This window comes from Kogia breviceps, chromosome 17, assembly GCF_026419965.1.
Source record: "Kogia breviceps isolate mKogBre1 chromosome 17, mKogBre1 haplotype 1, whole genome shotgun sequence".
NCBI classification, from domain to species: Eukaryota; Metazoa; Chordata; class Mammalia; order Artiodactyla; family Physeteridae; genus Kogia; species Kogia breviceps.
In genome coordinates this window covers 65300060-65318667 of record NC_081326.1, presented here as the reverse complement: position 1 = coordinate 65318667, position 18608 = coordinate 65300060, and the positions used below count along the sequence as shown (strand labels likewise).

General features: G+C 40.8%; 2 long non-coding RNA genes across 3 annotated transcripts in view; one reads left to right on the top strand and one right to left on the bottom strand.

Moving 5' to 3' along the window:
- LOC136792860 (uncharacterized) overlaps positions 1–18178 on the top strand; it is a 35308-nt gene extending 17130 nt beyond the window's left edge. Inside the window, exons 2-4 of one of the 2 annotated variants that reach the window (XR_010837395.1) lie at positions 10071–10238; positions 11574–11704; positions 17509–18178. This is a non-coding gene — a long non-coding RNA (uncharacterized lncRNA). The remainder of the gene's footprint in view (positions 1–10070; positions 10239–11573; positions 11705–17508) is intronic. The other variant, XR_010837396.1, reaches the window with a different exon arrangement.
- LOC136792859 (uncharacterized) overlaps positions 1–18608 on the bottom strand; it is a 223927-nt gene that overhangs the window by 123140 nt on the left and 82179 nt on the right. The gene's annotated exons all lie outside the window — the stretch shown is intronic.

The following is an 18608-nucleotide window of genomic DNA, read 5'->3' as shown; positions in this document are numbered from 1 at the left end:
ATGTGTTTATGACATTACATTGGGGTTTGCACTATAATGGCATATTAGCAGCCATACACATACACATGCAATTAGCAGAGCTGTACAATCAATAGTTATTATTAGTAACTGAATGCAATTACTAACTAACACAGATGAGGGGAAGAATTCTAGACAGAAGTCAAGATAACAAGGGGATTAGAATTACAGCTTTCAGTTTGCTACTAACTTACTGTGTTACCATGAGTATGCAACTTGACCTCTGTCAACTTCCTATTTCTTAGCTAACTCTTAGGTACTTCCTAACTCTAACATTTTTTTGGTTTTCAGTTCTTAAAATATCCATCCTTTTTTGTTTTTCAGTACTCCTTTGTTCTGTATCTTATTTTCTTTTGGACAGGTGCCCATCTGAAAAGTAACTGGGTGAAAAGAAATCAGATAGTATCTTAATTTGCTGTCTCTCTTCTTCCAAAACGGAAATATTGCACCTTGGAGATGCCTTAACCTAGGGGTACGACTTTCTAATGGATTCCCAGGCAGTTTATTTACTTATTTTTTTCGCCGTGCGGCATGTGGAATCTTAGTTCCCCAACCAGGGATCGAACCTGTGCCCTCTGCAGTGGAAGTGCAGAGTTTTAACCACTGGACCTCCAGGGAAGTCCTCAGGCACTTTTAAGCTTAGTAGGGGAGGGGCTTAGATGAAAGTAGCTCATAATAATGAAAATTATCTGTTATAACTTCTCTATTCTTAGTGCTTAGCACAGAACCTGGCATGGAATAGGTCCTCAATAAATGTTTATTGATAAAGGAACCAACACCCTCATTTTAGAGAACAGAAAAATTAACGGCTAGAAATGGGTGGGGGATGATCTCCTTTGCTTATATTTGATAAACTGCTACCTTCACTACCACGCAGAATGTGGTCCAGAAGTTTTCATATAAAATAAATCCTTGATAATCTAAAATAGAAGAGGTCAAAAATTTTTTAAAAAGTGATATTTGAATTAAATGGTTTCTGGTTATCATTTTTTCTTTTTTAAATAACAGTAGGTCATTTGTTCGTTGGAAACATAGCTGTCAGTTTAAATTATGTCCTCGTTTGAGTAAATTGATATTGGGTAATGAGATTTCACTGAATGACCACATATTTTTTTTTCTCTGGGCTAAATAATTCCAGTTCCTCTAACCTTTTCTCATGAATTCTATTTTCTAGGCTCTTAATCACTCTCTTTGTTCTCCCATGAGATTGATTAAAAATGTTAACCAGTAACACACATCGTAGATGATTTTTACATGAACATTAGCTCTACATCACCTTTAAGTACATCACGTCATTGGTGACTATAGTGTCAGATCTAGTCTTTTATTATATACTAGAATACTATTCTTCCTAACTAATGTGGAATTGCCTCTGAGTTTGTGTTAGTCTGTAGGTCCATGATGCTAACTCTCTGTATATTACCAAGAATCTAAATAATTAATATTAAGCAAACCAGATGGCAAGTTAGCAGGCGAGATTTTCTCATTTTCAATCTGAGTATTTCATTTGTTCACTCATGAATCCATCCATCGATTCTTTCAACTAGCATGTATTGTTCTCTTACTCTGTGACAGGCTCTGTGATAAACGCTGCTGTAGACACAAAAGAGAGCCCAGAGGCTCAAGGGTCAGCACCAACTATAAACCAGCAATTAGGATAGAGTGTGGTCAACACAAAGATATAAAGACAGGATGCTATAAGAACATGAATGCCCCCGAAGGCACTTGCATTCAGATATCTTGAAGGACAAGTAGTTAACCGGGCAAAAAGAGTGGTTGCTGCACTATGTAATACTAACATATACTATAAATTAGTTATTACTCCTAAGGATTGTAGATTGGGGGAGATGACTTTATGCGCCTGCCATGATACAGGACCATGATTGAAGTAGAATGCCTTTCCTGTGTCAGGTACTACGTGAGATGCTGGAGCTACAGCAGAGAATAAGCTAAATATGTTGGGGAGCCTAATGTCTAGAGGAGGATACAGACAAGTGAACCGATGGTTAAAATTAGTGACCTATCTTTTCTCAGGACAGTATCAGTTTATTCCCATTGTCCTGTCTTAAATATTAACCATATTCCCTCTCACTTTCAAAACTGTCCCGGTTTGAATGATAACATTTTATATGGTCATCCTTGTCGTGGTACAATGTGACAGTTGCTACTCAAGAGGTAATAGAGGGTATGATGGGAGCCTTGATGAAAGAAGAACAAGAAGAAGCTTCTAACCCAGTCAGTGAACCAGTACACTGATGTTACTGATGACTTATTTCTAGAAATTTACAAATGATAGCGATGAGGTAAATTCCCTATCCGAGAAGAAATACTCAAAAAAACTACCCAAGAAACTGTTTTAATAGCCCGACCCAGGGAATTGTTGATCACTCTGTTACACTGGTGCGGAAATGAAGGTGTCTAATGGAGCGTCAAGCTGTGTCCATGAGAAGTCAGTTTTTCTCATATGCCATTAGCAGAGTTGTACAATCAATAGTGTGTCCCTTTGGAGGGGTAACAGAATCAATCGGTTTACAAGATTAAGCATGTCTGGATGGCTGTCCATTCTGTTGGAAGAATGTTTGAGCTGCTATCAAAATGAATCCTGAAGTCACCCAAATGAAAATGTATCTCAGAATTTCTTGAAGGTCCAAGTAAAATGCTTGTGCATGTTTGGAAAGAAGTGGATACACACATAATCATTCAAGGTATTTTTTTTTTTTTCCCATTAAACGCATTTATATACCTTGGAGGAAGAATCAGGAACATTTAAACTCAAAAGGCAAAACATGCTTTGAGAATGGATTGAATTGATAAACAACGTATTATGTAAAAATGACCCCTTTTCTTGTATGTGTGAGGTTGGGGTTCCTTAGTGGCTTAGTGGCGTGTCATCCAGTCAGGAGGACTCAGAAAGCTAAAGAGAGAGGAGGAGGGCCGAAGAGATACCTATTGTCACGCATCAATTTATCATTCTCAACTGTCTGTAACTACAGGCCCAGGTGAAGAGAAAAAGGAAAGTCTCTGAGAAGGTAGCATGACTTTTGAAGAGCCAGGATTGGAAGAAAGAAGTAAGGGAGAAAACAAAAATATTTAGCATCTCTACATGCCAGGCACTGGGCTGAGTGCTTTACTTATGATGCCTCCTTGGCTCCAACAATGATCCAGGCATAAATGTGGTGAAACCCGTGAATATGGGAAACCTGTGACTTAGGCAGTTTCAGTGATTGGTCCAAGTGTTGGCCACATACATTGATGGTGCCCAGTTTAGTTAAACACCAATGACTGTGTTATTTCTTCTAATTATTCTTCCAGTAATATCTTGGGTCTTAAAAAATGGATATTTTTGATATGTGAAGTTGGTGAAAGGAGAGGAGATTCTTAAGGGAAAGACCGGCGTGAATTGAGGTTCTATCTTAGACGGGAGTAGTGCATGTTTACAAAACACATACCATACACTCTTCTTCCATCATGGGTAGAGGTAGCCAAAAATGCAGCATAATCTTTTTAGCAGCAGAACAAAGAAATAAGTAATAATAAAAGATGAAATTAAACAGAGAAGATTATCATCTTCTCTGTAAAGAATAACCAGAAAATTCATCACGGGCCCTGTATCAGCTGGAGTTCTTGGTTGCAAGCAACCATTACCACTTTTGGTTAACTAAAGCAAATGAAGAGGGAAAATCCAAAGAACTGACTTTCAGGAAGCGTAAGAACCAGGACAGCTCCTGGAATCAAGGAAGCAAAAACTGACGTTTCTTCTAGGAGCTGCCACCAGCATAAAGATCCAAACTTCAGTTTGGCTACGGGCCCACTCTTTGATGAGTGGAGCAAGGCTACTTGATTGAGAACAAAGGAGGTAGTTCCACAAAGCAAAAGCCATATTAAAAACTACATGATGTCATAAAAAAGAACAAAATAACGCCATTTGAAGCAACATGGATGGACCTAGAGATTGTCATACTGAGTGAAGTAAGTCGGACAGAGAAAGACAAATATCATATGATATCACTTATATGTGGAATCTAAAACAAACAAAAAAGGAACAAATGAACTTATTTACAAAACAGAAATAGAGTCACAGATGTAGAAAACAAACTTATGGTTACCAGAGGGGAATGGGGGGAGATAAATTGGGAGATTGGGATTGAGATATACACACTACTATACATAAAATAGATAACAAATAAGGACCTACTATATAGCACAAGAAACTCTACTCCATATGCTGTAATGACCTATATGGGAAAAGAATCTAAAAAAGCATGGATATATGTATAACTGATTCACTTTGCTGTGAATCTGAACACCTGAAACTAACACAACATTATAAATCAACTATACTCCAATAAAAATTATTTTTAAAAACCTATGTAATGTCAGCAAAAAACAGCCTATTGCCTTTAATTCTCACCACTATGGCTTTAATGCCCTTCTCCTATATATTCATTTCTTAGAACTGCATAACAAATTACTATAAACTGGGTGGCTTAAAGCAATGGATTTATTCTCTCAAATTTTGGAGGTTAGACATCTGAAATTAAGGTGTCCTTAGAGCCATGCTCCCTCTGAAGGCTCTAGGGAAAGTTCTTTCCTCGCTTCTTCCTAGTCTCTGGTGGCTCTAGCAGTCACTAGCAAGCCTCGGCTTGCAGCTGCATCATTCCCATCTCCCACTCCTTAGTCACATGGCTTTCTTCTCTGTGTGTGCGCTCCTCTCCTTATAAAAAAAAAAGTGGCCATTGAGTTTAGTGTCCACCCTAACTCAGTATGACCTCATTGAAACTCAACTAATTACATCAGAAAAGACCCTCTTTTCAAATAAGGTCACATAATGGGGTCACATAATGGGGTCCCAGGCGGCCATGAATTTGAGGTGGATACTCTTCGATCCATTGCACCCTGTCATTCTTTGAAACCATTTGCTTCTTTCTGTCAGAAACTAACTACATTGACCTTTAATTGATGACTTAAGTGTGTCTTTATATGGGGCTGTGAGCCTTTGAGTATATAAATGTATATAAAACGTTTATGTTTTACTCAGCATCTAGTACAGCGTCTGCTACACTGAAGGCACAAAATCAGTTTATTGAATGAATACATAAGTGAATACACAAATGAATTACTAACTAGTAGAAGACATTTAAAAAAGCTATAAAACTCATGAATGACACTTGGCATGTAGCCGTACACAAGATTAGAGTCCCATGGCTCTGTCATATACCAGAATAGCACTATTGCAGAAACAGCAAATACAATTATGTCTCCTGTCCCCCAGGAGGGTTTATAATGAATCGACTATTGAGAAAATTGACTTTGCTTCCACTTTGATTCTTACAAATTCTCAGAAAAAATAGACAATTTCCAACTTCCATGTATTTTCCTTATATTTCTCATCTAACTGGCCTTTTCACAGTGTGATTACATCATGCAATCCTGTTTATCTCCTCCTTGCCTTGGCCAGCTTTCTTTACTTTCACACCCATTGCAGAGGAGTTTGCTTTTCCTTCAAGGATTTTATTTTTGTACCCTGCTGGTCTGCACTTAATTTACATCTTCTCCTCCAGCTTCAAAGGTTTGCTGAGGCTGTGACTTCACCTCCTTAACAGTGGTCACTTTACTCTTTGAAGTTGAGTTTTCATTGGAAGAGAGATGCTGTGTCTTTTGGCTCTTTCTCCTCATCCACACTGTCCAGAGATGAGGGCAAACCACAGCTGCCCTAAGGATTTTATGGGATAAACCTGATACTTTCTGAATATAAGGAGATAGTCCGCTTCCCTGCTATGACTTGGAGCGGGAGAGAACAATGATTCTAAGTTTAGGCAAAATCTTTAGAGGCTCTGATCCTTAAGTGTTGCTCTGTCATGGGAATGTTTTGGGCATAAGAGGACATATGCACATTCCCACAAGTCACCTGCGAGAGGCTGGCAGCGCTGTCTTTTATTGTTGACTCCCATTTCCACAATATAACCTTCCTCCTTTGCTGTGCCTGCCCTGATCACACTTCAAGTTTACAATACAAGATTTGTTTTCCATCCTGTTCCTCGTCCTTTGAGAGAGCTCACTTTGATGACAGTGCCAGGAACTAATTGTGAGGGGAACCAATTGAATGGGAGGATAAAGTCCATGGAGGCCAGAGGTCCACTGCATCCTGAAGAGAAGGGAGGTGCCATAAGAGGATGTGATTCCAGGGAAGATTCCCGACTTCCTTTCCTTGAGAACTCTCAGTATAGGATGTCCAACTCTCCCACTGGAATTAATGAATCTTATGTTTGGGATGGACTACAGAAAACGTCAAGCTCCTTTAGAATGTGAATTCCTTGGGCAATTGCTATAGAAAACAAACAGCTTAGAGTCAGATCAACAGGAGGCAGAATCTTAGCTCTGCCTCTGGTTGGGGTACTTAGGCTAATATTAAAATACTGGCAAGCATTTATTTAGCACATACTATGGACAAGGCAATGGGATGAGTGCTTTGCCCTCAACAGTTTATTTTATCTCAATTAACAGCTCTGTGAGTAGGTATTATTATTCTTATTATGTCTTACAAAACAGAACACAAACATACCAGGTCAGACATGTCTCCTAAGGTTACAGAATTACTAAAGAGGAGAATCAAGTCTTAGGGCAAGGTGTTGTGTGCTCACATGCTGAACAACTACATAATACTGTAAATAACTATACCTTGCCAAGCCTTGTTTCCTCATATGGAAAATGAGGCTAATAATCCTACTTATAGATTAATAAGATTCACAAAAGTTGTGGCTGGATCGTGAAAGTGACTAGCTAATTACCTAGAACATACGTTTTCAACATGATTGTTAATAGTCTTCCTTCTTCCTTTCTCTCTTCTGGAAACTACAAACCTTACATCTCACCTTGGGAGACACTGGACAAAAGACCTTGCTGTTCTCCAGCATGGTCTGGTGACTTGGCCCAGTAATTCCACAGGGCTGACTTGCTCATTCCCAGCCAGCCCCACGAGAGCAAAGTCATGGGAGCGGACTCTGCAAGGCTGCCAGGGATCACTCTCTCCTCTCGGCACATCCTACTTAGCACAAGGCCTCATACATGTTGGCCAGAGAAGCCTCCCTTTTGCTCCCTGTTTCACAATATCTGGATGAAATGTGGTTCAAAAGGGCACCAACCAAGAGTTACACAACCTCCCACTCCTGCAGCGTTAAGAAACTCAAGCATCCTTCTGGCTCTTCTGCAGCTCAATTGGGGAATCTGGTCAACCTCTTAGCCCCTTAGAATTCCCAGTGCAGATAACCTAAACCTTAGTCTCATTTCTCTAGGGGGCTGTTATTAGGCCTGCTTCATTTATGTAATTTTCACAGCCATCCTCCAGCGTCAGTGCCCAACTTTACACAACCGAAGCTCAGCAAGAATCAGAACCTCATTCAAAGTCATGCATGAAGAATTCAAACAAGATCTGTTTGATTTCAAGGCTCTTTATATTATTCCACTTTTCATTATTACACTGGACTGGCAGTCCAGGGAACAGTATTCAGAAAAAGCATTCATTCATTCATTTACGTATATTTATTGAGAGTCTATGATGTGCCAAATAGAGATGCTGGGGATACAGTAGTGAACAAAGAAAACTCTTCTGTTCCGGCACAGAGCTTGCAATCAAATTGAGTAGGAAACAAACAATGAATAAACATATAAATGTGTAAATGTCAGGTAACAGTAAGTGTCAAGAGGAAGATAAAACAATAAATGCTGGAGAAGGTGTGGAGAAAAGGGAACCCTCTTGCACTGTGGGTGGGAATGTAAACTGATACAGCCACTATGGAGAACAGTATGGAGGCTCCTTAAAAGACTAAAAATAGAACTACCCTATGACCCAGCAATCCCACTACTGGGCATGTACCCTGAGAAAAGCATAATTCAAAAAGAGTCACGTACCACAATGTTCATCGCAGCTCTAATTACAATTGCCAGGACATGGAAGTAACCTAAGTGTCCGTTGACAGATGAATGGATAAAGAAGATGTGGCACATATATAAAATGGAATATTACTCAGCCATAAAAAGGAACGAAATTGAGTTATCTGTAGTGAGGTGGATGGACCTAGAGTCTGTCATACAGAGTGAAGTAAGTCAGAAAGAGGAAAAGCAAATACCATATGCTAACGTATATATGAAATCTGAAAAAAAAATGGTCATGAAGAACCTAGGGACAGGACGGGAATAAAGACGCAGACCTACTAAAGAATGGACTTGAGGACATGGGGAGGGGGAAGGGTAAGCTGGGATGAAGTGAGAGAGTGGCAGGGACATATACACACTACCAAATGTAAAACAGATAGCTAGTGGGAAGCTGTCACATAGCACAGGGAGATCAGCTCGGTGCTTTGTGACCGAGCTGAGGGGTGGGATAGGGAGGGTGGGAGGGAGGGAGACGCAAGAGGGAAGAGATATGGGAACATATGTATATGTATAACTGATTCACTTTGTTATAAAGCAGAAGCTAACACACCATTGTAAAGCAATTATACTCCAATAAAGATGTTAAAAAGAAAAAAAAAAGAGTCAAAGCAGGCTTCTCTGTTAAGGTGACTTCTGAACGGAGCCTTGGATGAAGTGGGGAAGCGACTGATATCGGTGCTGGGAAGGAGCATTCCAGGAAGTGGAGACAAAGGGTGCCAGGTCCCCGAGGCAGAAGTGTGCTCCACATGTTTGAAAAACAGCACAGCGGCCCACATGTCTGGCCAGAGTAGGTCCCATCACAAACGATCCCTGCTGGGCCACTGAGGGGTCTTGGTGTTTTGTTGTGAGAGAGAGTGCTGTGGGAAGGGGCAAAGTGGAGGGGGCTCTGACCTTCAGAAAGTCACTTCAGTCTCACCACTGGAAAACGAAGGGCTTGGACTGCATAGATGGTTCCCAAGCCTGGCTGCACGGCAAATCCCATAAGCATCCAGTTAAAGATCTAATTGATTGGGCTCCTGCCTAAACCCACAGACCAGGATTCAGTAGGTCTGGGGTCCCAGCTTCATTGGAGGTTCTGATCCCCAGATGTATTTGGCACCATTTTCCTAGACCCGTTCTAGTATTTTCCTGATCGACCCCTCCATCCATCATCTTATGTCTGTACAGGGAAAGAGCAGTAAATACAATACCTGCAGGTGTGAAAAGGCTTCTGTTATTGTTATCTGTGTAAGCAATTACAGTATGATCTCATTACTTTCGTCTCTCATGACTGCTTTCTTTCTTCCTCTGAACATGAAGAAGATATTAAATAGCTAAAGAGAGCAAATTATTACATTCTAATGCAGAAGGCTCTTGGATCAAACCCACTATTTCTCTGTGTACTTTTCTGATGGCCTGCAAATTGACCTGATCAAACTGGAGACCTGTGTGCTATCCAAAATAATCTGCTTTATATTCTGTAACATTACTCCAATTACTCATCCTTTCAATAAATTTAATCTATTGATTTGGATGCCTTATTCTATTTCACACTCTTTCTCTTGCTCAAGAAAAGCCCCAGTAGTCTCATAATGAAAGTGAAATAGACTTAAAACGCTCAGGGAATTTTCCTTCCCTGACACCCTTTATACCAAACCCAGCCAGGATAATAAGCATGAAAAACTGCTATAGCTTCAGGTGAATGAATTTTGAATTTGAGAATTGACATAGATCGCTTTGCCTACTGACTCATGTGCTGTGTTCTAGATTAGGAAGAAAGCATTTCACAACATGTAATCACAAGTGGAAACTTTGATGCCCAATCTTTTAGAGGATCAGTTTAGACCATAGATTTCTCTGGCACTAGCTCAGCAAATTTTGCACTAGCTCAGCAAACTTTTTCTGTGAAGGACCAGAAGCAAATATTTTAGGTCTAACATTAGACCATGCTGCAACTACTCAGTTCTGCTACTGTAGGACAAAAGTAGCCATAGATAATATGTAAATGAATGGGTGTGGCTGTGTTTCAATAAAACTTTATTTACAAAAACAAGTGATGGACTGGATTTGGCTAGCAGCCAATTTTGTTGAATTCCAATTTAGTCTAATTCCCCTGCTTTTGTTTTTTCTTCTCATTTTAGATTATGACATTGAAGCCCAGAGATGGTATTGACTTAAACTTGCAGCACAGCTGAGAGGGGATCCTGGGTATAATGCTCCTAAGATTACACCAGACAGATCTTTCCCAGGGGTTCATGTTGATATTCAGCCACATGCACTCCCATCTTCAGATGCAGAACTGGGAATGAGTTGAGTACAGGCTGGTTAGATATTGGTATGTGCGTGAGATCACTGTCCGTAGCTCTTGTGCTGCTGCCTATATTTCCTCTTCCCTTTCTGGTTGTGGGGCTGTGGAAGGTACTGTTAATCTGTATTAAAGGTACATTTATATTTTCTGCAACCAGAGCAGGTAAGAACCAAGACATTAAAGGAACTGAGAGTAAATATTTGAGATCAGCTATGAGGATGGCATCAGTGTTGGACCCAAATGCATTTACAAACATACTCCATTATCCAGCTTTTCTGTAAATAGACTGTCTCCCCCAAAAGCTTCCTACTTACTTTCCTCTGAGCATAATTTGTACTCAGTACCATTGATTCCAACTAAAAATTTCCTCTTTGGGGCCTAAAACACCATTCATTTGATTTTTTTTTGAGAAGTGAGATAAAAGCAAGTGGGTTGCTTATAATGAAACAGAAAGTTCCAACCTCCAATTTCCTGTAGCTCCCCCAATCTTACTCCAAAAAGTTGAATAGAGTTTTGTCTTCTTGCAAAACTTTGCTTATAATAACAAAACCCTCACATTTCTCTTATATTAGCAAAGACCCTACATTTTGTTCCTTATTTTACTCTTGTCTACAGGAATCCCCCATACTGAATTGACTTTTGGTCAGAACCTGAAGAGCTATGGAATTTGCTGTGAAATTGCTACTTCCTATTTATTAATGAAGGTTGAAGGACAATAGTCCTTGCTAACTGGAACTCTCTCTACCCTATACTACTAACTCCTCAACCATGATTCCAGGGTTACTTAATGTTCCTTTCCCCTAATTATAGTGACCACACCCATATCTTAGGTTACATTTTAAATCCCACATTGGTTGACTTCAGACTCATCTCAGGAATAAAATGGACAGAGATGACATGTGTGGACACTTGTGCAATATTGTTGAAAACATATTACATTTAGTTGTCACTTTTGTTTTTATTTTCAGCCTTTCTTCCAGGGTACTTTATATTTATGGCAAATATCTGGATACAAGAATAAAAAAAAATCAGTAGGTTTCTAGCATCTGGTTATCAAGCCCCACTTTTCTTAAGTTCTAGGAGGAAAATGTTTTTCCCTCACTATTACTAAAAATTGATTCTCTTTAGTGATTTAAAAATATTTGAAGGGAAATATATCCCTGCCCTTTTAAGGAGGATCAAAAGCCATTTGTATCAGCAGAAAATAAGGTTGTAAAAGTCCCATAAGACAAAAACTATAATTAAAAAGTGATCTTAAATAATTCTATGCAAAATAAATTCTACCCAATTAAGTAGTTCAAAGGAAGAAATAATGTAAACCTGTGATTTACTGCAGTCCTTCTGAAAATTGGAAGTAAGAATTGGAACAACTATCGCCAGTGATGAATCATGTTACTAGAAACTGTCCTTCCCTAATTACACCAGCCGACGAAAGAACAAGCTGGGGCTAGGAAGAATATAACTAAGGTAAAGTCAAAATATATTTTGGTTGTATATTCCTACTAGCACTCTTCCACAAAAAAAAAAAACCTCACAGGGAAAAGGTGAATGGCTAGCACGGTCTCCTTAGAGACTTTAAGGCATCTTGATTTCAATGTTTGTACCAATTTCTGACTGACTGATTGAGCCATTGACTGGTTGATTGCCTGTTACATGCTAGGTATTCTGCTAAGCACTTTAATGGTAGTCTCTGTTTTATGGGTCAACAACACTGCCACTAGTGTTTGACTTTGCTGCAGGTACTCAGATGATGTTATCTTCTCGCCATCCCAGGGGCCTCATCACTTCTCCCTAAGTTATTCATTTCTATGGTCAAAGCCCATTCTGCTGACAATACAGTGTAGGAATACCGTATTTCCACAAGTCACTCAGTGTTACACTTGGTGAGCTTTCTTATTCTTCAAACCTCACCTACATCTATTGGGCCTGATGACATGTAGACACTAGGAATACAAGATGAATGAAATGCGAAAACCTCTGCTCTAGCTGGAGAAACACATATGATCAAAATGTCTTATACTGGGACAAAGACTTCAATAAAATACAAGAGTCAGTGGGGACTCGGGGGAAGAATTTGGCAGCTTTGTCATGAACAGCAATCTTCCCGGAAGTGACACTTGATTTGAATCTTGTAGGTAAAGAGGGTTATCGTTACCTTCTTTGTGAGGCCAGCTCCACTCTCTATGATAGATCCTTCTTTCAAAAATGTCATTTCTGGCATCCAACCCCTGCCTGAGACTCAGAAGACATTCAAATGTATCTTCTACCCCAAAGTCCTTACTCAAAGAAAATGTAGTGCTATACCAAGACTAGACTAAGTACAAAACTCCTTTACTGCCAGCAAATATTTTTATCTACTTGTGATACCATCCCTGTGATTGAAGGGGACTTTTGATCATAATTTACTTGAAAGCCCCCAGTATACATCTTTATTATTTCTCCATTGGATCTCTTTGTAAATAGATCTCCTTGTTGTTTGCCTGATTTGACAGATACCGCCCTTGTACAGTAAATTCTATACACTGGGTTCCGTAACATCTTTCTGTAAGCTCCATGAGTTTTCTCTCTTTCTGGTCACTTGACAGAATTAAGGAGTTGGTTGCAGCTAAACAGCAAAAAAAAAGTGAAGGAAGAAACACGTAAAAGGGACCAGAGAAGGAATTTCTCTGATATAAATGGAAGTAAAAAGTGGCACACGAGAGGACACCCATTTAGGAGACACATCTACTGGACTATAAATGTGCATGGGGAAGAGGCAGGAGATAAAGCTGGGGAGACACGCAAGAGCCAGATCGGGAAGCCATGTCATGGATTTTAAAGCCAAGCCATTACATGCCATGCTGAGGATTTTGAGCTTCATCCTTCACGTAATAAGAGACTCATGAAAGATTGTAACCACTTCAGTGAAGCAAGGAGATAATGCAATTTTTTCTTAAAGTTACTTTGGTGGCAATGGGTGAGAATAAATAGAAGGGGCTCAAAAAGAACAACAGGTTGGAAGCTATTAGAAAAGCTCTAATGAGGAGGAACTAAATTGAAGCTGGAATATAAGGAATTAAGAACAAGCAGGAAATGAGGGCTTTTTTTAAAGACGTAAAAATTGAGGTCATAAAGACATTACTGACTGGTTTCATTTATTCATGTGTTCGTTCATTCATTTATTTGACGAATATTTTTGATTGCTATGTGCCCAGCATGTATGTGCGAAGCCATGAACAAAACAAACACACAGCTCACATTTGGTTTACAGCCTAATAGGGGAAGAAGCAAATATCAAAGGCGTTATTAGAAATAAAGTAATTTAGGGTTAAAGGGGGCTTTTTTTTAAAAAATGGGGTTGTCAGAAAGACCTTTCTGATTAGGTGATATTTGAAAAAGCGCCTGAAAGAAGTGAAGGAATGAAACTGTAATATAGTTTGGGTCAGAGTTTTCTGGGCCGAGCCGATAGTATAACCACAGTCCCTAAAGCAGTGCGTGTCACAAGAGTGTTGTAAGAGGTGGAGCATATTGAAAGGAACTGCATTTTCAGAAGTGTCCTTTGCCTCCAGTGTCCCTTTTCCTTTGGGCCCCAAACATGACACCTTCCTTACTCTCTTTTCTGAGGCCCTGGAATGTTCTAGTGGCTTATTTTCACCTATTAGAATCCTAAAGGCACAGGGTGTGCTGGTGGTGCTTAGCCCTTAGAAATAGCAGGCATTTGAAGGGTCTCGACGCTTTGTGTTTGGTTTTAGTGCTGTTTTCTGCTTTATTTCTTAAATATTTCTTAGCCTACAGAGGCTATTTATTACACAGCAGCAGTCAGCGTGCACCAAGCAGAATTGCTTTTCATAATAAACCTATTCATCTTCTGGCATGTCAGAAATTTCTCAAATTGATAATTATAATAAATATGATTAATACCATATTATATTTCAGTTGTTGCTCTAACATAATTGGGAACAAATATCGTATTGTGATGTTGACGGAGTCGGGTCGGTTGGTGCCAAATGGTGGGAGCAGCCAACTGCATTTCATTAACAGCCACGCCCCGACAATGCTATTAAGTTTTTCATAATCCCTTTACTCAGGGTTGATCATTCATTCTGTTAGACAAACTATTGCAACAATCACCCTGGAAGTAAATCTGCTGGTGATAATCTCAGCAAGATGGGCTCCCACAGGGACGTTAGGTGCCCTGCCTGTGAAGTATGCTGGGCCGGTATTGTGATGTTGGGTTTGAGGATTAAGGGCTAATCAAAGGGCACGGAAAAGGCGTTGGGACTAATAGAAATGTAACCGGTGAGCCTGCACTTCAGGTGGCGGGAGGGGGAGGAAGGTACGATGCCTCACGATCCCTCAGGCTTCTCCAAACCTTACCTGCTTCTCCCTTGGTCATATTTACTGCTTCTGCCCTATAATTACTGGTAGTTCTCCAAACACATTAGATTGTTCCCAGGCTCCTGACTTTTGCATTTGCAAAATGCAATTATCACCTCTTTATATGTCCTGCCAGCTTCTTTGAAGGTCTAACTCTTATTCATCCTTCCAAATCTGGTTCAAGTGTCATTTCCTCCTTCAAGCCATATTCAACACTTGCCCACTCCTCCCACTGGACTACGATGATACCACATGTACTTGTCCACAGCCATGCATCTTACGGTGTATTGTACTTACTTGGTTTCATGCGTGTCTCTCAAGTTCTCCTTGAAGGCAGTACTTAGACCCGGAAGAAGACGGCTTGGCTTAGAGAAAGTGCTCAGCAAGTAATTGTTGAACTGAACTAGAATGAGGGGTACTTAGAAACAGTCCGGGTACAATGGAGCCAAAGCTGCCGACCACTCTGGTGGCTTACACAGAATGCCTCTTTTGCACAGAGTGCTAAAGGCACTACCAAGGGCCCTAGAAAGCTTTAGGACACTTTCCACAGACATACCCATAAATGCACACACATGAAATGGTGAGGAATAACACATTTCCTTAGAATCATGGGTTCTCAGCTTGAGACAAATTTTAGATAACTTTCCCCAAGCCTGTACCGAATCACTTAGATTTATAATAGTAGAGATTCCTGGGCCCAGCCTTGACCTTGCTACGTTATTCATGTATCCATTCGACATTTAAGTCCTGACTGAACACCCATTATTTGTCAGGATGCTGGGCCAGGCATTGAGGATAGAATACTGAGTAAAGCTAACATATGCCCCACATTCATGTAGCTTATTATCTTGTGTATATGGGGGAAGGGGTTGCAGACAGCCACCAACCAAGTCATTACACAAATAAATATGTAATTTTTAATATACACACACACACACACACACACATATATACTATAAACTGTGATAAAAAGTTTCAAGGTGATAGGAGTATGTCAGTGGTCAATGGCAGGATCTGATTTGATCTGAACTGAGTTCACCCAAATGAGTAGAAGTCAACTTGGTGGACAGAGGCTGGAAGGCAGAAAACATTCAGGCAGAGGGAACTGCTTGGGCAGAGGCTAGTCGGCCAGAAGAAGCAGGTGACACCTGAAGAACTGGAGACAGGCCTGGGAAGCGGGAACACAGAGAGAGGAAGCTGGAGAGGTCAGCAGGGATAGGACCAATGAGGGACTGTGAGACTAGATGATAGTTTTGGTCTTGGTTCTCAAGAGTGATGGGAGGTCTCCCAATAGATTTCATCTGGATAGTAAATGTTTGGTCATATTTTATCTAAAGAGATCACTCAGTCTGCAATCTGCTGCATCAGGAAGGGGAACAAGTATAGCAGCAGATCAACAAGTCAGGAGGCCCTGGCAGTGGTCCACGTGCTCATAGAAAGATCGTGGGGATAGAGCAGAGTTGGTGGATGCAAGAGATATTGAGGCGGATACAGTGGCAGGAACTGGTGATGGACTGAATAAGGATGAAGAGGAAGAGAAACTACTGAGGATGACCAACCTTTCTGGAGCAGATGGACAGATGTGATGAGATTAGATGAAGGTTTGTGGAGAATCAGACTAGATTTGAGGAGGCCTCCAGGATCTGCATTTTCAACAAGAATGCCAAGTAACTCTCAGTCAATCTTGTACAGGTATAGCCAACTGGAATTAGAGAATTTTTGAACTGATACCTTATAATAACCGGACAAGTTGCCAGTCCATAGTGAGTGTTAAATGTTCCCATTTGTCACCTGCAAATTTTTGCATCTGAGTCTCAGTTCTTGTTGGCATTTTTTTTTTTCCCTAGCCCCACTTGACTCTCTAGCTCAGGGTTGTGAGAATTAAATGAGGCTCTTCATTCACTCAAATATACTTATTAAGCTCCTACTATGTGCTAGGCTCTGCCCTAGACATGGGGGATTCAGAATGGAACACATGTGATACATACCCTTAAGAAGCTCAGGGTCAATGGAGAAAGGCAAATGGGGTATTAGTTTCATTTCAACATAATTAAATGCTACGCCATAAGGAAGCCCAGAGGAGTCAGCAAGCCCAGAGGTGTCCCAAGACATGGAGCTGACACTTGAAGTTAAGTCTTTTGGAATAAGCAGGACTGAGCCAGAAAAAGTTATGGGAGACCATGTAAGTCAAGGGAAAGCACGAAATCTCTGGACAGAGTGTAGACAGTTAACATTTCTCCCTCTCTTCCTTCCTCCTCCTCTCCCTTCCTTTTTTGCATGTTCAAGTCCCCACCTTGTCCTGTCTACATTACATACTATTTTAACCTTCTTCCTTCCAGAGCATGTACAAGTTATTTAGTTCAAGCTCTTATCACTTCCTTCCTATCCATGCCGAGACATCTTACTGCACCTTGGCTACTAACGTTATTACTACCACTTCCTACTTTCCTGAATCTTCGTCTTCTCTGTCCTGTAATTGTCCTTTCTCTGTGCTAAGGTTCATGTTGCCATCTGTAATTCCAGGATCCTATATTGACACTCACATTCCAGAATTTTGCTTCATTCATTACCAGAAGCATGTTCTTCTATCCTCAGTCTCTCTGGCATTGGACGGTGAAAGACATATATTCTTACCATAGTTTTTCCACGATGTTCAGAGATTGGGTGACTTCTATAAGTTCATCTGAAGGGTAAGGGGCAGAGCTAAAATCCAGATTTTCAAACACCCAAGTTCAGTTCACTTCCAAACACATCATGCTACCTCAAATACATTGTTTGCGTGACATAAGGAAAGCTAAGCCGAGAACACCACCACCACAGTGCTCCCACACAATCTAAGAGTGCAAATGGCTTCAGGTGCATTTGTTAAACACTGAACTTTGTCTCATTTAAATTTTTGTTATTTTTATTTTCAGGGTGGAAACAGCTGGCTTTACTAGACATTTGGGCCCTTTCACCTTCCTACGACTGCCTCCACCAAGTGTAGCTGTTCTCTCACGCCTTTCAAGGTCGAGTTAGGGGCCACCTAATGATGTCATCCAGGAGCGGGAATCTGGCTTCTCAGTTCAGTTTCTTCTCTTACCAAGTGATTACGTGAAGTTGCTCCCCCAAATGCAATCCTGTCTCTGCAGTCCCCTGCTGAGGGGAGGGCTGGGCGGCTTTCTTAACCTCTGCGTGTGGGGCGGCGCCCCTGGCGATAGGGTGGGATGTCACGTGCATTCCGTCTCAGACACTCTGGCCCACATTAGTTCAGGATGTGCCCCCCACGTCAGGGTTTCCTCAAGAGTCCGCTGGATGCACAACACACTCTTGGATGTGGCTCAGCTAGAGACCCTAAGGAAACTGCAACTTTAGCCTGTGGCCTCTGTCCCGTCATTCGCTCTTCTGGAAAATGTCAGTTTGCCCCTTCAGCTGCCAGAAATCTCCTCCCCATATGTTCTGGTCTGGTCAAAAGCCTGTGTACTGGTGGGTCTTGTTTCGAGCAGGGCCCCCATCTCTGTATCAGGGGCCACATGGTTCACATGCCATTTGGAATATAATGTATGGGAAAAGAAAATCACATGGGACAGACGTGGCTATTTTCAACTGCTTTGTTGTCATTTCTTGTTTTTATATATAAGTACTATTTTTCCATTTATTAAGTAAGTCAGTGAAGATGTTAGAATGCATCCTGCATGCCCATATGTCAAGTTATTTCCATATCACTCTCACTCTGTTGATTTCTATATTGGTCAGTATGCTCTTTATGATGAATGCCAAAACCTACTTGAACTGATTTAGTCAAAAGGGGACATTTATGGGGAGAATACTGGGGAAATCTCACATAACCACAGGCTGGACAAGATGACTTGGCCTCAGGGTCTAAAGGACTTGTGATCTGAGCTGCTCACTCTTGTCTGAGGGCCCGATCCATCCCTTCCAGCAGGGTGGGCAATGGGGTGCCGGCACATTCTGAGCTTCATATGCTGCATCTCCTGCCTTCATAGAGGATCTACATCTCTTCTCTGTATTCTGG